At 43.5% G+C, this 23,063-nt stretch overlaps 60 non-coding genes across 60 annotated transcripts; 30 read left to right on the top strand and 30 right to left on the bottom strand.

Annotated features, from left to right (window-relative positions):
* Nucleotides 1-227: 227 nt before the first annotated feature.
* Nucleotides 228-316, bottom strand: Trnay-gua (transfer RNA tyrosine (anticodon GUA)). Its single transcript is given in 2 exon segments — nucleotides 228-263; nucleotides 280-316. It is a non-coding gene; the product is annotated as a tRNA-Tyr (tRNA).
* Nucleotides 317-563: 247 nt separating this feature from the next.
* Nucleotides 564-635, top strand: Trnaq-cug (transfer RNA glutamine (anticodon CUG)). The gene has a single exon. It is a non-coding gene; the product is annotated as a tRNA-Gln (tRNA).
* A 358-nt stretch (nucleotides 636-993) lies between these two features.
* Trnay-gua (transfer RNA tyrosine (anticodon GUA)) lies at nucleotides 994-1,082 on the bottom strand. The gene is given in 2 exon segments: nucleotides 994-1,029; nucleotides 1,046-1,082. It is a non-coding gene; the product is annotated as a tRNA-Tyr (tRNA).
* Nucleotides 1,083-1,329: 247 nt separating this feature from the next.
* Trnaq-cug (transfer RNA glutamine (anticodon CUG)) lies at nucleotides 1,330-1,401 on the top strand. The gene has a single exon. It is a non-coding gene; the product is annotated as a tRNA-Gln (tRNA).
* Nucleotides 1,402-1,759: 358 nt separating this feature from the next.
* Nucleotides 1,760-1,848, bottom strand: Trnay-gua (transfer RNA tyrosine (anticodon GUA)). The gene is given in 2 exon segments: nucleotides 1,760-1,795; nucleotides 1,812-1,848. It is a non-coding gene; the product is annotated as a tRNA-Tyr (tRNA).
* A 247-nt stretch (nucleotides 1,849-2,095) lies between these two features.
* On the top strand, nucleotides 2,096-2,167 carry Trnaq-cug (transfer RNA glutamine (anticodon CUG)). The gene has a single exon. It is a non-coding gene; the product is annotated as a tRNA-Gln (tRNA).
* Nucleotides 2,168-2,525: 358 nt separating this feature from the next.
* On the bottom strand, nucleotides 2,526-2,614 carry Trnay-gua (transfer RNA tyrosine (anticodon GUA)). Its single transcript is given in 2 exon segments — nucleotides 2,526-2,561; nucleotides 2,578-2,614. It is a non-coding gene; the product is annotated as a tRNA-Tyr (tRNA).
* Nucleotides 2,615-2,861: 247 nt separating this feature from the next.
* Trnaq-cug (transfer RNA glutamine (anticodon CUG)) lies at nucleotides 2,862-2,933 on the top strand. Its single transcript has one exon. It is a non-coding gene; the product is annotated as a tRNA-Gln (tRNA).
* Nucleotides 2,934-3,291: 358 nt separating this feature from the next.
* Trnay-gua (transfer RNA tyrosine (anticodon GUA)) lies at nucleotides 3,292-3,380 on the bottom strand. Its single transcript is given in 2 exon segments — nucleotides 3,292-3,327; nucleotides 3,344-3,380. It is a non-coding gene; the product is annotated as a tRNA-Tyr (tRNA).
* Nucleotides 3,381-3,627: 247 nt separating this feature from the next.
* On the top strand, nucleotides 3,628-3,699 carry Trnaq-cug (transfer RNA glutamine (anticodon CUG)). The gene has a single exon. It is a non-coding gene; the product is annotated as a tRNA-Gln (tRNA).
* A 358-nt stretch (nucleotides 3,700-4,057) lies between these two features.
* Nucleotides 4,058-4,146, bottom strand: Trnay-gua (transfer RNA tyrosine (anticodon GUA)). The gene is given in 2 exon segments: nucleotides 4,058-4,093; nucleotides 4,110-4,146. It is a non-coding gene; the product is annotated as a tRNA-Tyr (tRNA).
* A 247-nt stretch (nucleotides 4,147-4,393) lies between these two features.
* On the top strand, nucleotides 4,394-4,465 carry Trnaq-cug (transfer RNA glutamine (anticodon CUG)). The gene has a single exon. It is a non-coding gene; the product is annotated as a tRNA-Gln (tRNA).
* A 358-nt stretch (nucleotides 4,466-4,823) lies between these two features.
* On the bottom strand, nucleotides 4,824-4,912 carry Trnay-gua (transfer RNA tyrosine (anticodon GUA)). Its single transcript is given in 2 exon segments — nucleotides 4,824-4,859; nucleotides 4,876-4,912. It is a non-coding gene; the product is annotated as a tRNA-Tyr (tRNA).
* A 247-nt stretch (nucleotides 4,913-5,159) lies between these two features.
* On the top strand, nucleotides 5,160-5,231 carry Trnaq-cug (transfer RNA glutamine (anticodon CUG)). The gene has a single exon. It is a non-coding gene; the product is annotated as a tRNA-Gln (tRNA).
* Nucleotides 5,232-5,589: 358 nt separating this feature from the next.
* On the bottom strand, nucleotides 5,590-5,678 carry Trnay-gua (transfer RNA tyrosine (anticodon GUA)). The gene is given in 2 exon segments: nucleotides 5,590-5,625; nucleotides 5,642-5,678. It is a non-coding gene; the product is annotated as a tRNA-Tyr (tRNA).
* Nucleotides 5,679-5,925: 247 nt separating this feature from the next.
* Trnaq-cug (transfer RNA glutamine (anticodon CUG)) lies at nucleotides 5,926-5,997 on the top strand. The gene has a single exon. It is a non-coding gene; the product is annotated as a tRNA-Gln (tRNA).
* A 358-nt stretch (nucleotides 5,998-6,355) lies between these two features.
* On the bottom strand, nucleotides 6,356-6,444 carry Trnay-gua (transfer RNA tyrosine (anticodon GUA)). The gene is given in 2 exon segments: nucleotides 6,356-6,391; nucleotides 6,408-6,444. It is a non-coding gene; the product is annotated as a tRNA-Tyr (tRNA).
* A 247-nt stretch (nucleotides 6,445-6,691) lies between these two features.
* Nucleotides 6,692-6,763, top strand: Trnaq-cug (transfer RNA glutamine (anticodon CUG)). The gene has a single exon. It is a non-coding gene; the product is annotated as a tRNA-Gln (tRNA).
* A 358-nt stretch (nucleotides 6,764-7,121) lies between these two features.
* Trnay-gua (transfer RNA tyrosine (anticodon GUA)) lies at nucleotides 7,122-7,210 on the bottom strand. Its single transcript is given in 2 exon segments — nucleotides 7,122-7,157; nucleotides 7,174-7,210. It is a non-coding gene; the product is annotated as a tRNA-Tyr (tRNA).
* Nucleotides 7,211-7,457: 247 nt separating this feature from the next.
* Nucleotides 7,458-7,529, top strand: Trnaq-cug (transfer RNA glutamine (anticodon CUG)). The gene has a single exon. It is a non-coding gene; the product is annotated as a tRNA-Gln (tRNA).
* A 358-nt stretch (nucleotides 7,530-7,887) lies between these two features.
* On the bottom strand, nucleotides 7,888-7,976 carry Trnay-gua (transfer RNA tyrosine (anticodon GUA)). The gene is given in 2 exon segments: nucleotides 7,888-7,923; nucleotides 7,940-7,976. It is a non-coding gene; the product is annotated as a tRNA-Tyr (tRNA).
* Nucleotides 7,977-8,223: 247 nt separating this feature from the next.
* Trnaq-cug (transfer RNA glutamine (anticodon CUG)) lies at nucleotides 8,224-8,295 on the top strand. Its single transcript has one exon. It is a non-coding gene; the product is annotated as a tRNA-Gln (tRNA).
* Nucleotides 8,296-8,653: 358 nt separating this feature from the next.
* On the bottom strand, nucleotides 8,654-8,742 carry Trnay-gua (transfer RNA tyrosine (anticodon GUA)). Its single transcript is given in 2 exon segments — nucleotides 8,654-8,689; nucleotides 8,706-8,742. It is a non-coding gene; the product is annotated as a tRNA-Tyr (tRNA).
* A 247-nt stretch (nucleotides 8,743-8,989) lies between these two features.
* Nucleotides 8,990-9,061, top strand: Trnaq-cug (transfer RNA glutamine (anticodon CUG)). The gene has a single exon. It is a non-coding gene; the product is annotated as a tRNA-Gln (tRNA).
* A 358-nt stretch (nucleotides 9,062-9,419) lies between these two features.
* Nucleotides 9,420-9,508, bottom strand: Trnay-gua (transfer RNA tyrosine (anticodon GUA)). The gene is given in 2 exon segments: nucleotides 9,420-9,455; nucleotides 9,472-9,508. It is a non-coding gene; the product is annotated as a tRNA-Tyr (tRNA).
* Nucleotides 9,509-9,755: 247 nt separating this feature from the next.
* Trnaq-cug (transfer RNA glutamine (anticodon CUG)) lies at nucleotides 9,756-9,827 on the top strand. Its single transcript has one exon. It is a non-coding gene; the product is annotated as a tRNA-Gln (tRNA).
* Nucleotides 9,828-10,185: 358 nt separating this feature from the next.
* Nucleotides 10,186-10,274, bottom strand: Trnay-gua (transfer RNA tyrosine (anticodon GUA)). The gene is given in 2 exon segments: nucleotides 10,186-10,221; nucleotides 10,238-10,274. It is a non-coding gene; the product is annotated as a tRNA-Tyr (tRNA).
* A 247-nt stretch (nucleotides 10,275-10,521) lies between these two features.
* On the top strand, nucleotides 10,522-10,593 carry Trnaq-cug (transfer RNA glutamine (anticodon CUG)). Its single transcript has one exon. It is a non-coding gene; the product is annotated as a tRNA-Gln (tRNA).
* Nucleotides 10,594-10,951: 358 nt separating this feature from the next.
* Trnay-gua (transfer RNA tyrosine (anticodon GUA)) lies at nucleotides 10,952-11,040 on the bottom strand. The gene is given in 2 exon segments: nucleotides 10,952-10,987; nucleotides 11,004-11,040. It is a non-coding gene; the product is annotated as a tRNA-Tyr (tRNA).
* A 247-nt stretch (nucleotides 11,041-11,287) lies between these two features.
* On the top strand, nucleotides 11,288-11,359 carry Trnaq-cug (transfer RNA glutamine (anticodon CUG)). Its single transcript has one exon. It is a non-coding gene; the product is annotated as a tRNA-Gln (tRNA).
* A 358-nt stretch (nucleotides 11,360-11,717) lies between these two features.
* On the bottom strand, nucleotides 11,718-11,806 carry Trnay-gua (transfer RNA tyrosine (anticodon GUA)). The gene is given in 2 exon segments: nucleotides 11,718-11,753; nucleotides 11,770-11,806. It is a non-coding gene; the product is annotated as a tRNA-Tyr (tRNA).
* Nucleotides 11,807-12,053: 247 nt separating this feature from the next.
* Nucleotides 12,054-12,125, top strand: Trnaq-cug (transfer RNA glutamine (anticodon CUG)). Its single transcript has one exon. It is a non-coding gene; the product is annotated as a tRNA-Gln (tRNA).
* Nucleotides 12,126-12,483: 358 nt separating this feature from the next.
* Nucleotides 12,484-12,572, bottom strand: Trnay-gua (transfer RNA tyrosine (anticodon GUA)). The gene is given in 2 exon segments: nucleotides 12,484-12,519; nucleotides 12,536-12,572. It is a non-coding gene; the product is annotated as a tRNA-Tyr (tRNA).
* A 247-nt stretch (nucleotides 12,573-12,819) lies between these two features.
* Nucleotides 12,820-12,891, top strand: Trnaq-cug (transfer RNA glutamine (anticodon CUG)). The gene has a single exon. It is a non-coding gene; the product is annotated as a tRNA-Gln (tRNA).
* A 358-nt stretch (nucleotides 12,892-13,249) lies between these two features.
* Trnay-gua (transfer RNA tyrosine (anticodon GUA)) lies at nucleotides 13,250-13,338 on the bottom strand. The gene is given in 2 exon segments: nucleotides 13,250-13,285; nucleotides 13,302-13,338. It is a non-coding gene; the product is annotated as a tRNA-Tyr (tRNA).
* Nucleotides 13,339-13,585: 247 nt separating this feature from the next.
* Nucleotides 13,586-13,657, top strand: Trnaq-cug (transfer RNA glutamine (anticodon CUG)). The gene has a single exon. It is a non-coding gene; the product is annotated as a tRNA-Gln (tRNA).
* Nucleotides 13,658-14,015: 358 nt separating this feature from the next.
* Nucleotides 14,016-14,104, bottom strand: Trnay-gua (transfer RNA tyrosine (anticodon GUA)). The gene is given in 2 exon segments: nucleotides 14,016-14,051; nucleotides 14,068-14,104. It is a non-coding gene; the product is annotated as a tRNA-Tyr (tRNA).
* A 247-nt stretch (nucleotides 14,105-14,351) lies between these two features.
* Nucleotides 14,352-14,423, top strand: Trnaq-cug (transfer RNA glutamine (anticodon CUG)). The gene has a single exon. It is a non-coding gene; the product is annotated as a tRNA-Gln (tRNA).
* A 358-nt stretch (nucleotides 14,424-14,781) lies between these two features.
* On the bottom strand, nucleotides 14,782-14,870 carry Trnay-gua (transfer RNA tyrosine (anticodon GUA)). Its single transcript is given in 2 exon segments — nucleotides 14,782-14,817; nucleotides 14,834-14,870. It is a non-coding gene; the product is annotated as a tRNA-Tyr (tRNA).
* A 247-nt stretch (nucleotides 14,871-15,117) lies between these two features.
* Nucleotides 15,118-15,189, top strand: Trnaq-cug (transfer RNA glutamine (anticodon CUG)). The gene has a single exon. It is a non-coding gene; the product is annotated as a tRNA-Gln (tRNA).
* A 358-nt stretch (nucleotides 15,190-15,547) lies between these two features.
* On the bottom strand, nucleotides 15,548-15,636 carry Trnay-gua (transfer RNA tyrosine (anticodon GUA)). The gene is given in 2 exon segments: nucleotides 15,548-15,583; nucleotides 15,600-15,636. It is a non-coding gene; the product is annotated as a tRNA-Tyr (tRNA).
* A 247-nt stretch (nucleotides 15,637-15,883) lies between these two features.
* Nucleotides 15,884-15,955, top strand: Trnaq-cug (transfer RNA glutamine (anticodon CUG)). The gene has a single exon. It is a non-coding gene; the product is annotated as a tRNA-Gln (tRNA).
* Nucleotides 15,956-16,313: 358 nt separating this feature from the next.
* On the bottom strand, nucleotides 16,314-16,402 carry Trnay-gua (transfer RNA tyrosine (anticodon GUA)). The gene is given in 2 exon segments: nucleotides 16,314-16,349; nucleotides 16,366-16,402. It is a non-coding gene; the product is annotated as a tRNA-Tyr (tRNA).
* A 247-nt stretch (nucleotides 16,403-16,649) lies between these two features.
* Trnaq-cug (transfer RNA glutamine (anticodon CUG)) lies at nucleotides 16,650-16,721 on the top strand. Its single transcript has one exon. It is a non-coding gene; the product is annotated as a tRNA-Gln (tRNA).
* A 358-nt stretch (nucleotides 16,722-17,079) lies between these two features.
* Trnay-gua (transfer RNA tyrosine (anticodon GUA)) lies at nucleotides 17,080-17,168 on the bottom strand. Its single transcript is given in 2 exon segments — nucleotides 17,080-17,115; nucleotides 17,132-17,168. It is a non-coding gene; the product is annotated as a tRNA-Tyr (tRNA).
* Nucleotides 17,169-17,415: 247 nt separating this feature from the next.
* On the top strand, nucleotides 17,416-17,487 carry Trnaq-cug (transfer RNA glutamine (anticodon CUG)). Its single transcript has one exon. It is a non-coding gene; the product is annotated as a tRNA-Gln (tRNA).
* A 358-nt stretch (nucleotides 17,488-17,845) lies between these two features.
* Trnay-gua (transfer RNA tyrosine (anticodon GUA)) lies at nucleotides 17,846-17,934 on the bottom strand. The gene is given in 2 exon segments: nucleotides 17,846-17,881; nucleotides 17,898-17,934. It is a non-coding gene; the product is annotated as a tRNA-Tyr (tRNA).
* A 247-nt stretch (nucleotides 17,935-18,181) lies between these two features.
* Trnaq-cug (transfer RNA glutamine (anticodon CUG)) lies at nucleotides 18,182-18,253 on the top strand. Its single transcript has one exon. It is a non-coding gene; the product is annotated as a tRNA-Gln (tRNA).
* Nucleotides 18,254-18,611: 358 nt separating this feature from the next.
* Trnay-gua (transfer RNA tyrosine (anticodon GUA)) lies at nucleotides 18,612-18,700 on the bottom strand. The gene is given in 2 exon segments: nucleotides 18,612-18,647; nucleotides 18,664-18,700. It is a non-coding gene; the product is annotated as a tRNA-Tyr (tRNA).
* A 247-nt stretch (nucleotides 18,701-18,947) lies between these two features.
* On the top strand, nucleotides 18,948-19,019 carry Trnaq-cug (transfer RNA glutamine (anticodon CUG)). Its single transcript has one exon. It is a non-coding gene; the product is annotated as a tRNA-Gln (tRNA).
* A 358-nt stretch (nucleotides 19,020-19,377) lies between these two features.
* Nucleotides 19,378-19,466, bottom strand: Trnay-gua (transfer RNA tyrosine (anticodon GUA)). Its single transcript is given in 2 exon segments — nucleotides 19,378-19,413; nucleotides 19,430-19,466. It is a non-coding gene; the product is annotated as a tRNA-Tyr (tRNA).
* Nucleotides 19,467-19,713: 247 nt separating this feature from the next.
* On the top strand, nucleotides 19,714-19,785 carry Trnaq-cug (transfer RNA glutamine (anticodon CUG)). The gene has a single exon. It is a non-coding gene; the product is annotated as a tRNA-Gln (tRNA).
* Nucleotides 19,786-20,143: 358 nt separating this feature from the next.
* Nucleotides 20,144-20,232, bottom strand: Trnay-gua (transfer RNA tyrosine (anticodon GUA)). The gene is given in 2 exon segments: nucleotides 20,144-20,179; nucleotides 20,196-20,232. It is a non-coding gene; the product is annotated as a tRNA-Tyr (tRNA).
* Nucleotides 20,233-20,479: 247 nt separating this feature from the next.
* Trnaq-cug (transfer RNA glutamine (anticodon CUG)) lies at nucleotides 20,480-20,551 on the top strand. The gene has a single exon. It is a non-coding gene; the product is annotated as a tRNA-Gln (tRNA).
* Nucleotides 20,552-20,909: 358 nt separating this feature from the next.
* Trnay-gua (transfer RNA tyrosine (anticodon GUA)) lies at nucleotides 20,910-20,998 on the bottom strand. Its single transcript is given in 2 exon segments — nucleotides 20,910-20,945; nucleotides 20,962-20,998. It is a non-coding gene; the product is annotated as a tRNA-Tyr (tRNA).
* A 247-nt stretch (nucleotides 20,999-21,245) lies between these two features.
* Nucleotides 21,246-21,317, top strand: Trnaq-cug (transfer RNA glutamine (anticodon CUG)). The gene has a single exon. It is a non-coding gene; the product is annotated as a tRNA-Gln (tRNA).
* Nucleotides 21,318-21,675: 358 nt separating this feature from the next.
* On the bottom strand, nucleotides 21,676-21,764 carry Trnay-gua (transfer RNA tyrosine (anticodon GUA)). Its single transcript is given in 2 exon segments — nucleotides 21,676-21,711; nucleotides 21,728-21,764. It is a non-coding gene; the product is annotated as a tRNA-Tyr (tRNA).
* Nucleotides 21,765-22,011: 247 nt separating this feature from the next.
* Trnaq-cug (transfer RNA glutamine (anticodon CUG)) lies at nucleotides 22,012-22,083 on the top strand. Its single transcript has one exon. It is a non-coding gene; the product is annotated as a tRNA-Gln (tRNA).
* Nucleotides 22,084-22,441: 358 nt separating this feature from the next.
* Nucleotides 22,442-22,530, bottom strand: Trnay-gua (transfer RNA tyrosine (anticodon GUA)). Its single transcript is given in 2 exon segments — nucleotides 22,442-22,477; nucleotides 22,494-22,530. It is a non-coding gene; the product is annotated as a tRNA-Tyr (tRNA).
* A 247-nt stretch (nucleotides 22,531-22,777) lies between these two features.
* Nucleotides 22,778-22,849, top strand: Trnaq-cug (transfer RNA glutamine (anticodon CUG)). The gene has a single exon. It is a non-coding gene; the product is annotated as a tRNA-Gln (tRNA).
* The last annotated feature ends 214 nt before the right edge of the window (nucleotides 22,850-23,063 follow it).

Raw genomic sequence — 23,063 nt, 5'->3', positions numbered from 1 at the left:
TGTGACCTATATAGCACATTAAACGAGTAATGCCTGTAAGAGCAAGCAATTTTAAGATAATTCGAAGAATTATCATTAACCTACGGAGGCTAAGAATCCCATGATTATCAACTAGCTATTACAAGCTGAGCAAATGAATTTCCTTTAAAATAGGTTTAAAACATAGGGAGGTTCTGACCGAGTGGGCATGCTCTGGAGCCTCTTTGCTCGTGAGATTAGAAAAACAGTCCTCTGGGCCGGATTTGAACCAGCGACCTATGGATAACTGTGAATCCTCCACTACAGTCCACCGCTCTACCAACTGAGCTACCAGAGGCTCTGCTTATTTTGTTATTCGTACTGATTGCTTTAGCTCCGTCCCTGTCTTTCGTTTCCACACACAGCTACTCAGCGCGGCCATATAGACGCACAGAAATGCAGCCATCGGCTGCAACTGCAAACATTGCCCAGATTAAGTTTTATAATGCTCGATCGTATCAATTAGGTTAAAAAATGCAAGTAGGAAGTGTCTGAATTATGTCAGAGTACTGCTAAGTGTATTTACGAGTCCCATGCTCCTGTCTGGTTCCATGGTGTAACGGTTAGCACTCTGGACTCTGAATCCAGCGATCCGAGTTCGAATCTCGGTGGAACCTTCGTTTAGTCTAAATTTTCTGTAATAAGCGTTTCTCGCCGAGGAAGTAGCAGTGATAGGCTCAGGGATTTAGTTCCTACGTTTGTGTAAATAACGAGACGTCTATGAAACGGCTGAATATTGGTGCGACTATGTGACCTATATAGCACATTAAACGAGTAATGCCTGTAAGAGCAAGCAATTTTAAGATAATTCGAAGAATTATCATTAACCTACGGAGGCTAAGAATCCCATGATTATCAACTAGCTATTACAAGCTGAGCAAATGAATTTCCTTTAAAATAGGTTTAAAACATAGGGAGGTTCTGACCGAGTGGGCATGCTCTGGAGCCTCTTTGCTCGTGAGATTAGAAAAACAGTCCTCTGGGCCGGATTTGAACCAGCGACATATGGATAACTGTGAATCCTCCACTACTGTCCACCGCTCTACCAACTGAGCTACCAGAGGCTCTGCTTACTTTGTTATTCGTACTGATTGCTTTAGCTCCGTCCCTGTCTTTCGTTTCCACACACAGCTACTCAGCGCGGCCATATAGACGCACAGAAATGCAGCCATCGGCTGCAACTGCAAACATTGCCCAGATTAAGTTTTATAATGCTCGATCGTATCAATTAGGTTAAAAAATGCAAGTAGGAAGTGTCTGAATTATGTCAGAGTACTGCTAAGTGTATTTACGAGTCCCATGCTCCTGTCTGGTTCCATGGTGTAACGGTTAGCACTCTGGACTCTGAATCCAGCGATCCGAGTTCGAATCTCGGTGGAACCTTCGTTTAGTCTAAATTTTCTGTAATAAGCGTTTCTCGCCGAGGAAGTAGCAGTGATAGGCTCAGGGATTTAGTTCCTACGTTTGTGTAAATAACGAGACGTCTATGAAACGGCTGAATATTGGTGCGACTATGTGACCTATATAGCACATTAAACGAGTAATGCCTGTAAGAGCAAGCAATTTTAAGATAATTCGAAGAATTATCATTAACCTACGGAGGCTAAGAATCCCATGATTATCAACTAGCTATTACAAGCTGAGCAAATGAATTTCCTTTAAAATAGGTTTAAAACATAGGGAGGTTCTGACCGAGTGGGCATGCTCTGGAGCCTCTTTGCTCGTGAGATTAGAAAAACAGTCCTCTGGGCCGGATTTGAACCAGCGACCTATGGATAACTGTGAATCCTCCACTACAGTCCACCGCTCTACCAACTGAGCTACCAGAGGCTCTGCTTACTTTGTTATTCGTACTGATTGCTTTAGCTCCGTCCCTGTCTTTCGTTTCCACACACAGCTACTCAGCGCGGCCATATAGACGCACAGAAATGCAGCCATCGGCTGCAACTGCAAACATTGCCCAGATTAAGTTTTATAATGCTCGATCGTATCAATTAGGTTAAAAAATGCAAGTAGGAAGTGTCTGAATTATGTCAGAGTACTGCTAAGTGTATTTACGAGTCCCATGCTCCTGTCTGGTTCCATGGTGTAACGGTTAGCACTCTGGACTCTGAATCCAGCGATCCGAGTTCGAATCTCGGTGGAACCTTCGTTTAGTCTAAATTTTCTGTAATAAGCGTTTCTCGCCGAGGAAGTAGCAGTGATAGGCTCAGGGATTTAGTTCCTACGTTTGTGTAAATAACGAGACGTCTATGAAACGGCTGAATATTGGTGCGACTATGTGACCTATATAGCACATTAAACGAGTAATGCCTGTAAGAGCAAGCAATTTTAAGATAATTCGAAGAATTATCATTAACCTACGGAGGCTAAGAATCCCATGATTATCAACTAGCTATTACAAGCTGAGCAAATGAATTTCCTTTAAAATAGGTTTAAAACATAGGGAGGTTCTGACCGAGTGGGCATGCTCTGGAGCCTCTTTGCTCGTGAGATTAGAAAAACAGTCCTCTGGGCCGGATTTGAACCAGCGACCTATGGATAACTGTGAATCCTCCACTACAGTCCACCGCTCTACCAACTGAGCTACCAGAGGCTCTGCTTACTTTGTTATTCGTACTGATTGCTTTAGCTCCGTCCCTGTCTTTCGTTTCCACACACAGCTACTCAGCGCGGCCATATAGACGCACAGAAATGCAGCCATCGGCTGCAACTGCAAACATTGCCCAGATTAAGTTTTATAATGCTCGATCGTATCAATTAGGTTAAAAAATGCAAGTAGGAAGTGTCTGAATTATGTCAGAGTACTGCTAAGTGTATTTACGAGTCCCATGCTCCTGTCTGGTTCCATGGTGTAACGGTTAGCACTCTGGACTCTGAATCCAGCGATCCGAGTTCGAATCTCGGTGGAACCTTCGTTTAGTCTAAATTTTCTGTAATAAGCGTTTCTCGCCGAGGAAGTAGCAGTGATAGGCTCAGGGATTTAGTTCCTACGTTTGTGTAAATAACGAGACGTCTATGAAACGGCTGAATATTGGTGCGACTATGTGACCTATATAGCACATTAAACGAGTAATGCCTGTAAGAGCAAGCAATTTTAAGATAATTCGAAGAATTATCATTAACCTACGGAGGCTAAGAATCCCATGATTATCAACTAGCTATTACAAGCTGAGCAAATGAATTTCCTTTAAAATAGGTTTAAAACATAGGGAGGTTCTGACCGAGTGGGCATGCTCTGGAGCCTCTTTGCTCGTGAGATTAGAAAAACAGTCCTCTGGGCCGGATTTGAACCAGCGACCTATGGATAACTGTGAATCCTCCACTACAGTCCACCGCTCTACCAACTGAGCTACCAGAGGCTCTGCTTGCTTTGTTATTCGTACTGATTGCTTTAGCTCCGTCCCTGTCTTTCGTTTCCACACACAGCTACTCAGCGCGGCCATATAGACGCACAGAAATGCAGCCATCGGCTGCAACTGCAAACATTGCCCAGATTAAGTTTTATAATGCTCGATCGTATCAATTAGGTTAAAAAATGCAAGTAGGAAGTGTCTGAATTATGTCAGAGTACTGCTAAGTGTATTTACGAGTCCCATGCTCCTGTCTGGTTCCATGGTGTAACGGTTAGCACTCTGGACTCTGAATCCAGCGATCCGAGTTCGAATCTCGGTGGAACCTTCGTTTAGTCTAAATTTTCTGTAATAAGCGTTTCTCGCCGAGGAAGTAGCAGTGATAGGCTCAGGGATTTAGTTCCTACGTTTGTGTAAATAACGAGACGTCTATGAAACGGCTGAATATTGGTGCGACTATGTGACCTATATAGCACATTAAACGAGTAATGCCTGTAAGAGCAAGCAATTTTAAGATAATTCGAAGATTTATCATTAACCTACGGAGGCTAAGAATCCCATGATTATCAACTAGCTATTACAAGCTGAGCAAATGAATTTCCTTTAAAATAGGTTTAAAACATAGGGAGGTTCTGACCGAGTGGGCATGCTCTGGAGCCTCTTTGCTCGTGAGATTAGAAAAACAGTCCTCTGGGCCGGATTTGAACCAGCGACCTATGGATAACTGTGAATCCTCCACTACAGTCCACCGCTCTACCAACTGAGCTACCAGAGGCTCTGCTTACTTTGTTATTCGTACTGATTGCTTTAGCTCCGTCCCTGTCTTTCGTTTCCACACACAGCTACTCAGCGCGGCCATATAGACGCACAGAAATGCAGCCATCGGCTGCAACTGCAAACATTGCCCAGATTAAGTTTTATAATGCTCGATCGTATCAATTAGGTTAAAAAATGCAAGTAGGAAGTGTCTGAATTATGTCAGAGTACTGCTAAGTGTATTTACGAGTCCCATGCTCCTGTCTGGTTCCATGGTGTAACGGTTAGCACTCTGGACTCTGAATCCAGCGATCCGAGTTCGAATCTCGGTGGAACCTTCGTTTAGTCTAAATTTTCTGTAATAAGCGTTTCTCGCCGAGGAAGTAGCAGTGATAGGCTCAGGGATTTAGTTCCTACGTTTGTGTAAATAACGAGACGTCTATGAAACGGCTGAATATTGGTGCGACTATGTGACCTATATAGCACATTAAACGAGTAATGCCTGTAAGAGCAAGCAATTTTAAGATAATTCGAAGAATTATCATTAACCTACGGAGGCTAAGAATCCCATGATTATCAACTAGCTATTACAAGCTGAGCAAATGAATTTCCTTTAAAATAGGTTTAAAACATAGGGAGGTTCTGACCGAGTGGGCATGCTCTGGAGCCTCTTTGCTCGTGAGATTAGAAAAACAGTCCTCTGGGCCGGATTTGAACCAGCGACCTATGGATAACTGTGAATCCTCCACTACAGTCCACCGCTCTACCAACTGAGCTACCAGAGGCTCTGCTTACTTTGTTATTCGTACTGATTGCTTTAGCTCCGTCCCTGTCTTTCGTTTCCACACACAGCTACTCAGCGCGGCCATATAGACGCACAGAAATGCAGCCATCGGCTGCAACTGCAAACATTGCCCAGATTAAGTTTTATAATGCTCGATCGTATCAATTAGGTTAAAAAATGCAAGTAGGAAGTGTCTGAATTATGTCAGAGTACTGCTAAGTGTATTTACGAGTCCCATGCTCCTGTCTGGTTCCATGGTGTAACGGTTAGCACTCTGGACTCTGAATCCAGCGATCCGAGTTCGAATCTCGGTGGAACCTTCGTTTAGTCTAAATTTTCTGTAATAAGCGTTTCTCGCCGAGGAAGTAGCAGTGATAGGCTCAGGGATTTAGTTCCTACGTTTGTGTAAATAACGAGACGTCTATGAAACGGCTGAATATTGGTGCGACTATGTGACCTATATAGCACATTAAACGAGTAATGCCTGTAAGAGCAAGCAATTTTAAGATAATTCGAAGAATTATCATTAACCTACGGAGGCTAAGAATCCCATGATTATCAACTAGCTATTACAAGCTGAGCAAATGAATTTCCTTTAAAATAGGTTTAAAACATAGGGAGGTTCTGACCGAGTGGGCATGCTCTGGAGCCGCTTTGCTCGTGAGATTAGAAAAACAGTCCTCTGGGCCGGATTTGAACCAGCGACCTATGGATAACTGTGAATCCTCCACTACAGTCCACCGCTCTACCAACTGAGCTACCAGAGGCTCTGCTTACTTCGTTATTCGTACTGATTGCTTTAGCTCCGTCCCTGTCTTTCGTTTCCACACACAGCTACTCAGCGCGGCCATATAGACGCACAGAAATGCAGCCATCGGCTGCAACTGCAAACATTGCCCAGATTAAGTTTTATAATGCTCGATCGTATCAATTAGGTTAAAAAATGCAAGTAGGAAGTGTCTGAATTATGTCAGAGTACTGCTAAGTGTATTTACGAGTCCCATGCTCCTGTCTGGTTCCATGGTGTAACGGTTAGCACTCTGGACTCTGAATCCAGCGATCCGAGTTCGAATCTCGGTGGAACCTTCGTTTAGTCTAAATTTTCTGTAATAAGCGTTTCTCGCCGAGGAAGTAGCAGTGATAGGCTCAGGGATTTAGTTCCTACGTTTGTGTAAATAACGAGACGTCTATGAAACGGCTGAATATTGGTGCGACTATGTGACCTATATAGCACATTAAACGAGTAATGCCTGTAAGAGCAAGCAATTTTAAGATAATTCGAAGAATTATCATTAACCTACGGAGGCTAAGAATCCCATGATTATCAACTAGCTATTACAAGCTGAGCAAATGAATTTCCTTTAAAATAGGTTTAAAACATAGGGAGGTTCTGACCGAGTGGGCATGCTCTGGAGCCTCTTTGCTCGTGAGATTAGAAAAACAGTCCTCTGGGCCGGATTTGAACCAGCGACCTATGGATAACTGTGAATCCTCCACTACAGTCCACCGCTCTACCAACTGAGCTACCAGAGGCTCTGCTTACTTTGTTATTCGTACTGATTGCTTTAGCTCCGTCCCTGTCTTTCGTTTCCACACACAGCTACTCAGCGCGGCCATATAGACGCACAGAAATGCAGCCATCGGCTGCAACTGCAAACATTGCCCAGATTAAGTTTTATAATGCTCGATCGTATCAATTAGGTTAAAAAATGCAAGTAGGAAGTGTCTGAATTATGTCAGAGTACTGCTAAGTGTATTTACGAGTCCCATGCTCCTGTCTGGTTCCATGGTGTAACGGTTAGCACTCTGGACTCTGAATCCAGCGATCCGAGTTCGAATCTCGGTGGAACCTTCGTTTAGTCTAAATTTTCTGTAATAAGCGTTTCTCGCCGAGGAAGTAGCAGTGATAGGCTCAGGGATTTAGTTCCTACGTTTGTGTAAATAACGAGACGTCTATGAAACGGCTGAATATTGGTGCGACTATGTGACCTATATAGCACATTAAACGAGTAATGCCTGTAAGAGCAAGCAATTTTAAGATAATTCGAAGAATTATCATTAACCTACGGAGGCTAAGAATCCCATGATTATCAACTAGCTATTACAAGCTGAGCAAATGAATTTCCTTTAAAATAGGTTTAAAACATAGGGAGGTTCTGACCGAGTGGGCATGCTCTGGAGCCGCTTTGCTCGTGAGATTAGAAAAACAGTCCTCTGGGCCGGATTTGAACCAGCGACCTATGGATAACTGTGAATCCTCCACTACAGTCCACCGCTCTACCAACTGAGCTACCAGAGGCTCTGCTTACTTCGTTATTCGTACTGATTGCTTTAGCTCCGTCCCTGTCTTTCGTTTCCACACACAGCTACTCAGCGCGGCCATATAGACGCACAGAAATGCAGCCATCGGCTGCAACTGCAAACATTGCCCAGATTAAGTTTTATAATGCTCGATCGTATCAATTAGGTTAAAAAATGCAAGTAGGAAGTGTCTGAATTATGTCAGAGTACTGCTAAGTGTATTTACGAGTCCCATGCTCCTGTCTGGTTCCATGGTGTAACGGTTAGCACTCTGGACTCTGAATCCAGCGATCCGAGTTCGAATCTCGGTGGAACCTTCGTTTAGTCTAAATTTTCTGTAATAAGCGTTTCTCGCCGAGGAAGTAGCAGTGATAGGCTCAGGGATTTAGTTCCTACGTTTGTGTAAATAACGAGACGTCTATGAAACGGCTGAATATTGGTGCGACTATGTGACCTATATAGCACATTAAACGAGTAATGCCTGTAAGAGCAAGCAATTTTAAGATAATTCGAAGAATTATCATTAACCTACGGAGGCTAAGAATCCCATGATTATCAACTAGCTATTACAAGCTGAGCAAATGAATTTCCTTTAAAATAGGTTTAAAACATAGGGAGGTTCTGACCGAGTGGGCATGCTCTGGAGCCTCTTTGCTCGTGAGATTAGAAAAACAGTCCTCTGGGCCGGATTTGAACCAGCGACCTATGGATAACTGTGAATCCTCCACTACAGTCCACCGCTCTACCAACTGAGCTACCAGAGGCTCTGCTTACTTTGTTATTCGTACTGATTGCTTTAGCTCCGTCCCTGTCTTTCGTTTCCACACACAGCTACTCAGCGCGGCCATATAGACGCACAGAAATGCAGCCATCGGCTGCAACTGCAAACATTGCCCAGATTAAGTTTTATAATGCTCGATCGTATCAATTAGGTTAAAAAATGCAAGTAGGAAGTGTCTGAATTATGTCAGAGTACTGCTAAGTGTATTTACGAGTCCCATGCTCCTGTCTGGTTCCATGGTGTAACGGTTAGCACTCTGGACTCTGAATCCAGCGATCCGAGTTCGAATCTCGGTGGAACCTTCGTTTAGTCTAAATTTTCTGTAATAAGCGTTTCTCGCCGAGGAAGTAGCAGTGATAGGCTCAGGGATTTAGTTCCTACGTTTGTGTAAATAACGAGACGTCTATGAAACGGCTGAATATTGGTGCGACTATGTGACCTATATAGCACATTAAACGAGTAATGCCTGTAAGAGCAAGCAATTTTAAGATAATTCGAAGAATTATCATTAACCTACGGAGGCTAAGAATCCCATGATTATCAACTAGCTATTACAAGCTGAGCAAATGAATTTCCTTTAAAATAGGTTTAAAACATAGGGAGGTTCTGACCGAGTGGGCATGCTCTGGAGCCTCTTTGCTCGTGAGATTAGAAAAACAGTCCTCTGGGCCGGATTTGAACCAGCGACCTATGGATAACTGTGAATCCTCCACTACAGTCCACCGCTCTACCAACTGAGCTACCAGAGGCTCTGCTTACTTTGTTATTCGTACTGATTGCTTTAGCTCCGTCCCTGTCTTTCGTTTCCACACACAGCTACTCAGCGCGGCCATATAGACGCACAGAAATGCAGCCATCGGCTGCAACTGCAAACATTGCCCAGATTAAGTTTTATAATGCTCGATCGTATCAATTAGGTTAAAAAATGCAAGTAGGAAGTGTCTGAATTATGTCAGAGTACTGCTAAGTGTATTTACGAGTCCCATGCTCCTGTCTGGTTCCATGGTGTAACGGTTAGCACTCTGGACTCTGAATCCAGCGATCCGAGTTCGAATCTCGGTGGAACCTTCGTTTAGTCTAAATTTTCTGTAATAAGCGTTTCTCGCCGAGGAAGTAGCAGTGATAGGCTCAGGGATTTAGTTCCTACGTTTGTGTAAATAACGAGACGTCTATGAAACGGCTGAATATTGGTGCGACTATGTGACCTATATAGCACATTAAACGAGTAATGCCTGTAAGAGCAAGCAATTTTAAGATAATTCGAAGAATTATCATTAACCTACGGAGGCTAAGAATCCCATGATTATCAACTAGCTATTACAAGCTGAGCAAATGAATTTCCTTTAAAATAGGTTTAAAACATAGGGAGGTTCTGACCGAGTGGGCATGCTCTGGAGCCTCTTTGCTCGTGAGATTAGAAAAACAGTCCTCTGGGCCGGATTTGAACCAGCGACCTATGGATAACTGTGAATCCTCCACTACAGTCCACCGCTCTACCAACTGAGCTACCAGAGGCTCTGCTTACTTTGTTATTCGTACTGATTGCTTTAGCTCCGTCCCTGTCTTTCGTTTCCACACACAGCTACTCAGCGCGGCCATATAGACGCACAGAAATGCAGCCATCGGCTGCAACTGCAAACATTGCCCAGATTAAGTTTTATAATGCTCGATCGTATCAATTAGGTTAAAAAATGCAAGTAGGAAGTGTCTGAATTATGTCAGAGTACTGCTAAGTGTATTTACGAGTCCCATGCTCCTGTCTGGTTCCATGGTGTAACGGTTAGCACTCTGGACTCTGAATCCAGCGATCCGAGTTCGAATCTCGGTGGAACCTTCGTTTAGTCTAAATTTTCTGTAATAAGCGTTTCTCGCCGAGGAAGTAGCAGTGATAGGCTCAGGGATTTAGTTCCTACGTTTGTGTAAATAACGAGACGTCTATGAAACGGCTGAATATTGGTGCGACTATGTGACCTATATAGCACATTAAACGAGTAATGCCTGTAAGAGCAAGCAATTTTAAGATAATTCGAAGAATTATCATTAACCTACGGAGGCTAAGAATCCCATGATTATCAACTAGCTATTACAAGCTGAGCAAATGAATTTCCTTTAAAATAGGTTTAAAACATAGGGAGGTTCTGACCGAGTGGGCATGCTCTGGAGCCTCTTTGCTCGTGAGATTAGAAAAACAGTCCTCTGGGCCGGATTTGAACCAGCGACCTATGGATAACTGTGAATCCTCCACTACAGTCCACCGCTCTACCAACTGAGCTACCAGAGGCTCTGCTTACTTTGTTATTCGTACTGATTGCTTTAGCTCCGTCCCTGTCTTTCGTTTCCACACACAGCTACTCAGCGCGGCCATATAGACGCACAGAAATGCAGCCATCGGCTGCAACTGCAAACATTGCCCAGATTAAGTTTTATAATGCTCGATCGTATCAATTAGGTTAAAAAATGCAAGTAGGAAGTGTCTGAATTATGTCAGAGTACTGCTAAGTGTATTTACGAGTCCCATGCTCCTGTCTGGTTCCATGGTGTAACGGTTAGCACTCTGGACTCTGAATCCAGCGATCCGAGTTCGAATCTCGGTGGAACCTTCGTTTAGTCTAAATTTTCTGTAATAAGCGTTTCTCGCCGAGGAAGTAGCAGTGATAGGCTCAGGGATTTAGTTCCTACGTTTGTGTAAATAACGAGACGTCTATGAAACGGCTGAATATTGGTGCGACTATGTGACCTATATAGCACATTAAACGAGTAATGCCTGTAAGAGCAAGCAATTTTAAGATAATTCGAAGAATTATCATTAACCTACGGAGGCTAAGAATCCCATGATTATCAACTAGCTATTACAAGCTGAGCAAATGAATTTCCTTTAAAATAGGTTTAAAACATAGGGAGGTTCTGACCGAGTGGGCATGCTCTGGAGCCTCTTTGCTCGTGAGATTAGAAAAACAGTCCTCTGGGCCGGATTTGAACCAGCGACCTATGGATAACTGTGAATCCTCCACTACAGTCCACCGCTCTACCAACTGAGCTACCAGAGGCTCTGCTTACTTTGTTATTCGTACTGATTGCTTTAGCTCCGTCCCTGTCTTTCGTTTCCACACACAGCTACTCAGCGCGGCCATATAGACGCACAGAAATGCAGCCATCGGCTGCAACTGCAAACATTGCCCAGATTAAGTTTTATAATGCTCGATCGTATCAATTAGGTTAAAAAATGCAAGTAGGAAGTGTCTGAATTATGTCAGAGTACTGCTAAGTGTATTTACGAGTCCCATGCTCCTGTCTGGTTCCATGGTGTAACGGTTAGCACTCTGGACTCTGAATCCAGCGATCCGAGTTCGAATCTCGGTGGAACCTTCGTTTAGTCTAAATTTTCTGTAATAAGCGTTTCTCGCCGAGGAAGTAGCAGTGATAGGCTCAGGGATTTAGTTCCTACGTTTGTGTAAATAACGAGACGTCTATGAAACGGCTGAATATTGGTGCGACTATGTGACCTATATAGCACATTAAACGAGTAATGCCTGTAAGAGCAAGCAATTTTAAGATAATTCGAAGAATTATCATTAACCTACGGAGGCTAAGAATCCCATGATTATCAACTAGCTATTACAAGCTGAGCAAATGAATTTCCTTTAAAATAGGTTTAAAACATAGGGAGGTTCTGACCGAGTGGGCATGCTCTGGAGCCTCTTTGCTCGTGAGATTAGAAAAACAGTCCTCTGGGCCGGATTTGAACCAGCGACCTATGGATAACTGTGAATCCTCCACTACAGTCCACCGCTCTACCAACTGAGCTACCAGAGGCTCTGCTTACTTTGTTATTCGTACTGATTGCTTTAGCTCCGTCCCTGTCTTTCGTTTCCACACACAGCTACTCAGCGCGGCCATATAGACGCACAGAAATGCAGCCATCGGCTGCAACTGCAAACATTGCCCAGATTAAGTTTTATAATGCTCGATCGTATCAATTAGGTTAAAAAATGCAAGTAGGAAGTGTCTGAATTATGTCAGAGTACTGCTAAGTGTATTTACGAGTCCCATGCTCCTGTCTGGTTCCATGGTGTAACGGTTAGCACTCTGGACTCTGAATCCAGCGATCCGAGTTCGAATCTCGGTGGAACCTTCGTTTAGTCTAAATTTTCTGTAATAAGCGTTTCTCGCCGAGGAAGTAGCAGTGATAGGCTCAGGGATTTAGTTCCTACGTTTGTGTAAATAACGAGACGTCTATGAAACGGCTGAATATTGGTGCGACTATGTGACCTATATAGCACATTAAACGAGTAATGCCTGTAAGAGCAAGCAATTTTAAGATAATTCGAAGAATTATCATTAACCTACGGAGGCTAAGAATCCCATGATTATCAACTAGCTATTACAAGCTGAGCAAATGAATTTCCTTTAAAATAGGTTTAAAACATAGGGAGGTTCTGACCGAGTGGGCATGCTCTGGAGCCTCTTTGCTCGTGAGATTAGAAAAACAGTCCTCTGGGCCGGATTTGAACCAGCGACCTATGGATAACTGTGAATCCTCCACTACAGTCCACCGCTCTACCAACTGAGCTACCAGAGGCTCTGCTTACTTTGTTATTCGTACTGATTGCTTTAGCTCCGTCCCTGTCTTTCGTTTCCACACACAGCTACTCAGCGCGGCCATATAGACGCACAGAAATGCAGCCATCGGCTGCAACTGCAAACATTGCCCAGATTAAGTTTTATAATGCTCGATCGTATCAATTAGGTTAAAAAATGCAAGTAGGAAGTGTCTGAATTATGTCAGAGTACTGCTAAGTGTATTTACGAGTCCCATGCTCCTGTCTGGTTCCATGGTGTAACGGTTAGCACTCTGGACTCTGAATCCAGCGATCCGAGTTCGAATCTCGGTGGAACCTTCGTTTAGTCTAAATTTTCTGTAATAAGCGTTTCTCGCCGAGGAAGTAGCAGTGATAGGCTCAGGGATTTAGTTCCTACGTTTGTGTAAATAACGAGACGTCTATGAAACGGCTGAATATTGGTGCGACTATGTGACCTATATAGCACATTAAACGAGTAATGCCTGTAAGAGCAAGCAATTTTAAGATAATTCGAAGAATTATCATTAACCTACGGAGGCTAAGAATCCCATGATTATCAACTAGCTATTACAAGCTGAGCAAATGAATTTCCTTTAAAATAGGTTTAAAACATAGGGAGGTTCTGACCGAGTGGGCATGCTCTGGAGCCTCTTTGCTCGTGAGATTAGAAAAACAGTCCTCTGGGCCGGATTTGAACCAGCGACCTATGGATAACTGTGAATCCTCCACTACAGTCCACCGCTCTACCAACTGAGCTACCAGAGGCTCTGCTTACTTTGTTATTCGTACTGATTGCTTTAGCTCCGTCCCTGTCTTTCGTTTCCACACACAGCTACTCAGCGCGGCCATATAGACGCACAGAAATGCAGCCATCGGCTGCAACTGCAAACATTGCCCAGATTAAGTTTTATAATGCTCGATCGTATCAATTAGGTTAAAAAATGCAAGTAGGAAGTGTCTGAATTATGTCAGAGTACTGCTAAGTGTATTTACGAGTCCCATGCTCCTGTCTGGTTCCATGGTGTAACGGTTAGCACTCTGGACTCTGAATCCAGCGATCCGAGTTCGAATCTCGGTGGAACCTTCGTTTAGTCTAAATTTTCTGTAATAAGCGTTTCTCGCCGAGGAAGTAGCAGTGATAGGCTCAGGGATTTAGTTCCTACGTTTGTGTAAATAACGAGACGTCTATGAAACGGCTGAATATTGGTGCGACTATGTGACCTATATAGCACATTAAACGAGTAATGCCTGTAAGAGCAAGCAATTTTAAGATAATTCGAAGAATTATCATTAACCTACGGAGGCTAAGAATCCCATGATTATCAACTAGCTATTACAAGCTGAGCAAATGAATTTCCTTTAAAATAGGTTTAAAACATAGGGAGGTTCTGACCGAGTGGGCATGCTCTGGAGCCTCTTTGCTCGTGAGATTAGAAAAACAGTCCTCTGGGCCGGATTTGAACCAGCGACCTATGGATAACTGTGAATCCTCCACTACAGTCCACCGCTCTACCAACTGAGCTACCAGAGGCTCTGCTTACTTTGTTATTCGTACTGATTGCTTTAGCTCCGTCCCTGTCTTTCGTTTCCACACACAGCTACTCAGCGCGGCCATATAGACGCACAGAAATGCAGCCATCGGCTGCAACTGCAAACATTGCCCAGATTAAGTTTTATAATGCTCGATCGTATCAATTAGGTTAAAAAATGCAAGTAGGAAGTGTCTGAATTATGTCAGAGTACTGCTAAGTGTATTTACGAGTCCCATGCTCCTGTCTGGTTCCATGGTGTAACGGTTAGCACTCTGGACTCTGAATCCAGCGATCCGAGTTCGAATCTCGGTGGAACCTTCGTTTAGTCTAAATTTTCTGTAATAAGCGTTTCTCGCCGAGGAAGTAGCAGTGATAGGCTCAGGGATTTAGTTCCTACGTTTGTGTAAATAACGAGACGTCTATGAAACGGCTGAATATTGGTGCGACTATGTGACCTATATAGCACATTAAACGAGTAATGCCTGTAAGAGCAAGCAATTTTAAGATAATTCGAAGAATTATCATTAACCTACGGAGGCTAAGAATCCCATGATTATCAACTAGCTATTACAAGCTGAGCAAATGAATTTCCTTTAAAATAGGTTTAAAACATAGGGAGGTTCTGACCGAGTGGGCATGCTCTGGAGCCTCTTTGCTCGTGAGATTAGAAAAACAGTCCTCTGGGCCGGATTTGAACCAGCGACCTATGGATAACTGTGAATCCTCCACTACAGTCCACCGCTCTACCAACTGAGCTACCAGAGGCTCTGCTTACTTTGTTATTCGTACTGATTGCTTTAGCTCCGTCCCTGTCTTTCGTTTCCACACACAGCTACTCAGCGCGGCCATATAGACGCACAGAAATGCAGCCATCGGCTGCAACTGCAAACATTGCCCAGATTAAGTTTTATAATGCTCGATCGTATCAATTAGGTTAAAAAATGCAAGTAGGAAGTGTCTGAATTATGTCAGAGTACTGCTAAGTGTATTTACGAGTCCCATGCTCCTGTCTGGTTCCATGGTGTAACGGTTAGCACTCTGGACTCTGAATCCAGCGATCCGAGTTCGAATCTCGGTGGAACCTTCGTTTAGTCTAAATTTTCTGTAATAAGCGTTTCTCGCCGAGGAAGTAGCAGTGATAGGCTCAGGGATTTAGTTCCTACGTTTGTGTAAATAACGAGACGTCTATGAAACGGCTGAATATTGGTGCGACTATGTGACCTATATAGCACATTAAACGAGTAATGCCTGTAAGAGCAAGCAATTTTAAGATAATTCGAAGATTTATCATTAACCTACGGAGGCTAAGAATCCCATGATTATCAACTAGCTATTACAAGCTGAGCAAATGAATTTCCTTTAAAATAGGTTTAAAACATAGGGAGGTTCTGACCGAGTGGGCATGCTCTGGAGCCTCTTTGCTCGTGAGATTAGAAAAACAGTCCTCTGGGCCGGATTTGAACCAGCGACCTATGGATAACTGTGAATCCTCCACTACAGTCCACCGCTCTACCAACTGAGCTACCAGAGGCTCTGCTTACTTTGTTATTCGTACTGATTGCTTTAGCTCCGTCCCTGTCTTTCGTTTCCACACACAGCTACTCAGCGCGGCCATATAGACGCACAGAAATGCAGCCATCGGCTGCAACTGCAAACATTGCCCAGATTAAGTTTTATAATGCTCGATCGTATCAATTAGGTTAAAAAATGCAAGTAGGAAGTGTCTGAATTATGTCAGAGTACTGCTAAGTGTATTTACGAGTCCCATGCTCCTGTCTGGTTCCATGGTGTAACGGTTAGCACTCTGGACGCTGAATCCAGCGATCCGAGTTCGAATCTCGGTGGAACCTTCGTTTAGTCTAAATTTTCTGTAATAAGCGTTTCTCGCCGAGGAAGTAGCAGTGATAGGCTCAGGGATTTAGTTCCTACGTTTGTGTAAATAACGAGACGTCTATGAAACGGCTGAATATTGGTGCGACTATGTGACCTATATAGCACATTAAACGAGTAATGCCTGTAAGAGCAAGCAATTTTAAGATAATTCGAAGAATTATCATTAACCTACGGAGGCTAAGAATCCCATGATTATCAACTAGCTATTACAAGCTGAGCAAATGAATTTCCTTTAAAATAGGTTTAAAACATAGGGAGGTTCTGACCGAGTGGGCATGCTCTGGAGCCTCTTTGCTCGTGAGATTAGAAAAACAGTCCTCTGGGCCGGATTTGAACCAGCGACCTATGGATAACTGTGAATCCTCCACTACAGTCCACCGCTCTACCAACTGAGCTACCAGAGGCTCTGCTTACTTTGTTATTCGTACTGATTGCTTTAGCTCCGTCCCTGTCTTTCGTTTCCACACACAGCTACTCAGCGCGGCCATATCGACGCACAGAAATGCAGCCATCGGCTGCAACTGCAAACATTGCCCAGATTAAGTTTTATAATGCTCGATCGTATCAATTAGGTTAAAAAATGCAAGTAGGAAGTGTCTGAATTATGTCAGAGTACTGCTAAGTGTATTTACGAGTCCCATGCTCCTGTCTGGTTCCATGGTGTAACGGTTAGCACTCTGGACTCTGAATCCAGCGATCCGAGTTCGAATCTCGGTGGAACCTTCGTTTAGTCTAAATTTTCTGTAATAAGCGTTTCTCGCCGAGGAAGTAGCAGTGATAGGCTCAGGGATTTAGTTCCTACGTTTGTGTAAATAACGAGACGTCTATGAAACGGCTGAATATTGGTGCGACTATGTGACCTATATAGCACATTAAACGAGTAATGCCTGTAAGAGCAAGCAATTTTAAGATAATTCGAAGAATTATCATTAACCTACGGAGGCTAAGAATCCCATGATTATCAACTAGCTATTACAAGCTGAGCAAATGAATTTCCTTTAAAATAGGTTTAAAACATAGGGAGGTTCTGACCGAGTGGGCATGCTCTGGAGCCTCTTTGCTCGTGAGATTAGAAAAACAGTCCTCTGGGCCGGATTTGAACCAGCGACCTATGGATAACTGTGAATCCTCCACTACAGTCCACCGCTCTACCAACTGAGCTACCAGAGGCTCTGCTTACTTTGTTATTCGTACTGATTGCTTTAGCTCCGTCCCTGTCTTTCGTTTCCACACACAGCTACTCAGCGCGGCCATATAGACGCACAGAAATGCAGCCATCGGCTGCAACTGCAAACATTGCCCAGATTAAGTTTTATAATGCTCGATCGTATCAATTAGGTTAAAAAATGCAAGTAGGAAGTGTCTGAATTATGTCAGAGTACTGCTAAGTGTATTTACGAGTCCCATGCTCCTGTCTGGTTCCATGGTGTAACGGTTAGCACTCTGGACTCTGAATCCAGCGATCCGAGTTCGAATCTCGGTGGAACCTTCGTTTAGTCTAAATTTTCTGTAATAAGCGTTTCTCGCCGAGGAAGTAGCAGTGATAGGCTCAGGGATTTAGTTCCTACGTTTGTGTAAATAACGAGACGTCTATGAAACGGCTGAATATTGGTGCGACTATGTGACCTATATAGCACATTAAACGAGTAATGCCTGTAAGAGCAAGCAATTTTAAGATAATTCGAAGAATTATCATTAACCTACGGAGGCTAAGAATCCCATGATTATCAACTAGCTATTACAAGCTGAGCAAATGAATTTCCTTTAAAATAGGTTTAAAACATAGGGAGGTTCTGACCGAGTGGGCATGCTCTGGAGCCTCTTTGCTCGTGAGATTAGAAAAACAGTCCTCTGGGCCGGATTTGAACCAGCGACCTATGGATAACTGTGAATCCTCCACTACAGTCCACCGCTCTACCAACTGAGCTACCAGAGGCTCTGCTTACTTTGTTATTCGTACTGATTGCTTTAGCTCCGTCCCTGTCTTTCGTTTCCACACACAGCTACTCAGCGCGGCCATATAGACGCACAGAAATGCAGCCATCGGCTGCAACTGCAAACATTGCCCAGATTAAGTTTTATAATGCTCGATCGTATCAATTAGGTTAAAAAATGCAAGTAGGAAGTGTCTGAATTATGTCAGAGTACTGCTAAGTGTATTTACGAGTCCCATGCTCCTGTCTGGTTCCATGGTGTAACGGTTAGCACTCTGGACTCTGAATCCAGCGATCCGAGTTCGAATCTCGGTGGAACCTTCGTTTAGTCTAAATTTTCTGTAATAAGCGTTTCTCGCCGAGGAAGTAGCAGTGATAGGCTCAGGGATTTAGTTCCTACGTTTGTGTAAATAACGAGACGTCTATGAAACGGCTGAATATTGGTGCGACTATGTGACCTATATAGCACATTAAACGAGTAATGCCTGTAAGAGCAAGCAATTTTAAGATAATTCGAAGATTTATCATTAACCTACGGAGGCTAAGAATCCCATGATTATCAACTAGCTATTACAAGCTGAGCAAATGAATTTCCTTTAAAATAGGTTTAAAACATAGGGAGGTTCTGACCGAGTGGGCATGCTCTGGAGCCTCTTTGCTCGTGAGATTAGAAAAACAGTCCTCTGGGCCGGATTTGAACCAGCGACCTATGGATAACTGTGAATCCTCCACTACAGTCCACCGCTCTACCAACTGAGCTACCAGAGGCTCTGCTTACTTTGTTATTCGTACTGATTGCTTTAGCTCCGTCCCTGTCTTTCGTTTCCACACACAGCTACTCAGCGCGGCCATATAGACGCACAGAAATGCAGCCATCGGCTGCAACTGCAAACATTGCCCAGATTAAGTTTTATAATGCTCGATCGTATCAATTAGGTTAAAAAATGCAAGTAGGAAGTGTCTGAATTATGTCAGAGTACTGCTAAGTGTATTTACGAGTCCCATGCTCCTGTCTGGTTCCATGGTGTAACGGTTAGCACTCTGGACTCTGAATCCAGCGATCCGAGTTCGAATCTCGGTGGAACCTTCGTTTAGTCTAAATTTTCTGTAATAAGCGTTTCTCGCCGAGGAAGTAGCAGTGATAGGCTCAGGGATTTAGTTCCTACGTTTGTGTAAATAACGAGACGTCTATGAAACGGCTGAATATTGGTGCGACTATGTGACCTATATAGCACATTAAACGAGTAATGCCTGTAAGAGCAAGCAATTTTAAGATAATTCGAAGAATTATCATTAACCTACGGAGGCTAAGAATCCCATGATTATCAACTAGCTATTACAAGCTGAGCAAATGAATTTCCTTTAAAATAGGTTTAAAACATAGGGAGGTTCTGACCGAGTGGGCATGCTCTGGAGCCTCTTTGCTCGTGAGATTAGAAAAACAGTCCTCTGGGCCGGATTTGAACCAGCGACCTATGGATAACTGTGAATCCTCCACTACAGTCCACCGCTCTACCAACTGAGCTACCAGAGGCTCTGCTTACTTTGTTATTCGTACTGATTGCTTTAGCTCCGTCCCTGTCTTTCGTTTCCACACACAGCTACTCAGCGCGGCCATATAGACGCACAGAAATGCAGCCATCGGCTGCAACTGCAAACATTGCCCAGATTAAGTTTTATAATGCTCGATCGTATCAATTAGGTTAAAAAATGCAAGTAGGAAGTGTCTGAATTATGTCAGAGTACTGCTAAGTGTATTTACGAGTCCCATGCTCCTGTCTGGTTCCATGGTGTAACGGTTAGCACTCTGGACTCTGAATCCAGCGATCCGAGTTCGAATCTCGGTGGAACCTTCGTTTAGTCTAAATTTTCTGTAATAAGCGTTTCTCGCCGAGGAAGTAGCAGTGATAGGCTCAGGGATTTAGTTCCTACGTTTGTGTAAATAACGAGACGTCTATGAAACGGCTGAATATTGGTGCGACTATGTGACCTATATAGCACATTAAACGAGTAATGCCTGTAAGAGCAAGCAATTTTAAGATAATTCGAAGATTTATCATTAACCTACGGAGGCTAAGAATCCCATGATTATCAACTAGCTATTACAAGCTGAGCAAATGAATTTCCTTTAAAATAGGTTTAAAACATAGGGAGGTTCTGACCGAGTGGGCATGCTCTGGAGCCTCTTTGCTCGTGAGATTAGAAAAACAGTCCTCTGGGCCGGATTTGAACCAGCGACCTATGGATAACTGTGAATCCTCCACTACAGTCCACCGCTCTACCAACTGAGCTACCAGAGGCTCTGCTTACTTTGTTATTCGTACTGATTGCTTTAGCTCCGTCCCTGTCTTTCGTTTCCACACACAGCTACTCAGCGCGGCCATATAGACGCACAGAAATGCAGCCATCGGCTGCAACTGCAAACATTGCCCAGATTAAGTTTTATAATGCTCGATCGTATCAATTAGGTTAAAAAATGCAAGTAGGAAGTGTCTGAATTATGTCAGAGTACTGCTAAGTGTATTTACGAGTCCCATGCTCCTGTCTGGTTCCATGGTGTAACGGTTAGCACTCTGGACTCTGAATCCAGCGATCCGAGTTCGAATCTCGGTGGAACCTTCGTTTAGTCTAAATTTTCTGTAATAAGCGTTTCTCGCCGAGGAAGTAGCAGTGATAGGCTCAGGGATTTAGTTCCTACGTTTGTGTAAATAACGAGACGTCTATGAAACGGCTGAATATTGGTGCGACTATGTGACCTATATAGCACATTAAACGAGTAATGCCTGTAAGAGCAAGCAATTTTAAGATAATTCGAAGAATTATCATTAACCTACGGAGGCTAAGAATCCCATGATTATCAACTAGCTATTACAAGCTGAGCAAATGAATTTCCTTTAAAATAGGTTTAAAACATAGGGAGGTTCTGACCGAGTGGGCATGCTCTGGAGCCTCTTTGCTCGTGAGATTAGAAAAACAGTCCTCTGGGCCGGATTTGAACCAGCGACTTATGGATAACTGTGAATCCTCCACTACAGTCCACCGCTCTACCAACTGAGCTACCAGAGGCTCTGCTTACTTTGTTATTCGTACTGATTGCTTTAGCTCCGTCCCTGTCTTTCGTTTCCACACACAGCTACTCAGCGCGGCCATATAGACGCACAGAAATGCAGCCATCGGCTGCAACTGCAAACATTGCCCAGATTAAGTTTTATAATGCTCGATCGTATCAATTAGGTTAAAAAATGCAAGTAGGAAGTGTCTGAATTATGTCAGAGTACTGCTAAGTGTATTTACGAGTCCCATGCTCCTGTCTGGTTCCATGGTGTAACGGTTAGCACTCTGGACTCTGAATCCAGCGATCCGAGTTCGAATCTCGGTGGAACCTTCGTTTAGTCTAAATTTTCTGTAATAAGCGTTTCTCGCCGAGGAAGTAGCAGTGATAGGCTCAGGGATTTAGTTCCTACGTTTGTGTAAATAACGAGACGTCTATGAAACGGCTGAATATTGGTGCGACTATGTGACCTATATAGCACATTAAACGAGTAATGCCTGTAAGAGCAAGCAATTTTAAGATAATTCGAAGAATTATCATTAACCTACGGAGGCTAAGAATCCCATGATTATCAACTAGCTATTACAAGCTGAGCAAATGAATTTCCTTTAAAATAGGTTTAAAACATAGGGAGGTTCTGACCGAGTGGGCATGCTCTGGAGCCTCTTTGCTCGTGAGATTAGAAAAACAGTCCTCTGGGCCGGATTTGAACCAGCGACCTATGGATAACTGTGAATCCTCCACTACAGTCCACCGCTCTACCAACTGAGCTACCAGAGGCTCTGCTTACTTTGTTATTCGTACTGATTGCTTTAGCTCCGTCCCTGTCTTTCGTTTCCACACACAGCTACTCAGCGCGGCCATATAGACGCACAGAAATGCAGCCATCGGCTGCAACTGCAAACATTGCCCAGATTAAGTTTTATAATGCTCGATCGTATCAATTAGGTTAAAAAATGCAAGTAGGAAGTGTCTGAATTATGTCAGAGTACTGCTAAGTGTATTTACGAGTCCCATGCTCCTGTCTGGTTCCATGGTGTAACGGTTAGCACTCTGGACTCTGAATCCAGCGATCCGAGTTCGAATCTCGGTGGAACCTTCGTTTAGTCTAAATTTTCTGTAATAAGCGTTTCTCGCCGAGGAAGTAGCAGTGATAGGCTCAGGGATTTAGTTCCTACGTTTGTGTAAATAACGAGACGTCTATGAAACGGCTGAATATTGGTGCGACTATGTGACCTATATAGCACATTAAACGAGTAATGCCTGTAAGAGCAAGCAATTTTAAGGTAATTCGAAGAATTATCATTAACCTACGGAGGCTAAGAATCCCATGATTATCAACTAGCTATTACAAGCTGAGCAAATGAATTTCCTTTAAAATAGGTTTAAAACATAGGGAGGTTCTGACCGAGTGGGCATGCTCTGGAGCCTCTTTGCTCGTGAGATTAGAAAAACAGTCCTCTGGGCCGGATTTGAACCAGCGACCTATGGATAACTGTGAATCCTCCACTACAGTCCACCGCTCTACCAACTGAGCTACCAGAGGCTCTGCTTACTTTGTTATTCGTACTGATTGCTTTAGCTCCGTCCCTGTCTTTCGTTTCCACACACAGCTACTCAGCGCGGCCATATAGACGCACAGAAATGCAGCCATCGGCTGCAACTGCAAACATTGCCCAGATTAAGTTTTATAATGCTCGATCGTATCAATTAGGTTAAAAAATGCAAGTAGGAAGTGTCTGAATTATGTCAGAGTACTGCTAAGTGTATTTACGAGTCCCATGCTCCTGTCTGGTTCCATGGTGTAACGGTTAGCACTCTGGACTCTGAATCCAGCGATCCGAGTTCGAATCTCGGTGGAACCTTCGTTTAGTCTAAATTTTCTGTAATAAGCGTTTCTCGCCGAGGAAGTAGCAGTGATAGGCTCAGGGATTTAGTTCCTACGTTTGTGTAAATAACGAGACGTCTATGAAACGGCTGAATATTGGTGCGACTATGTGACCTATATAGCACATTAAACGAGTAATGCCTGTAAGAGCAAGCAATTTTAAGATAATTCGAAGATTTATCATTAACCTA

This window comes from Schistocerca cancellata, chromosome 2 (genome assembly GCF_023864275.1).
Source record: "Schistocerca cancellata isolate TAMUIC-IGC-003103 chromosome 2, iqSchCanc2.1, whole genome shotgun sequence".
NCBI classification, from domain to species: Eukaryota; Metazoa; Arthropoda; class Insecta; order Orthoptera; family Acrididae; genus Schistocerca; species Schistocerca cancellata.
The sequence above is the reverse complement of the archived record's forward strand: the minus strand, read 5'-3'. Positions and strand labels throughout refer to the sequence as shown.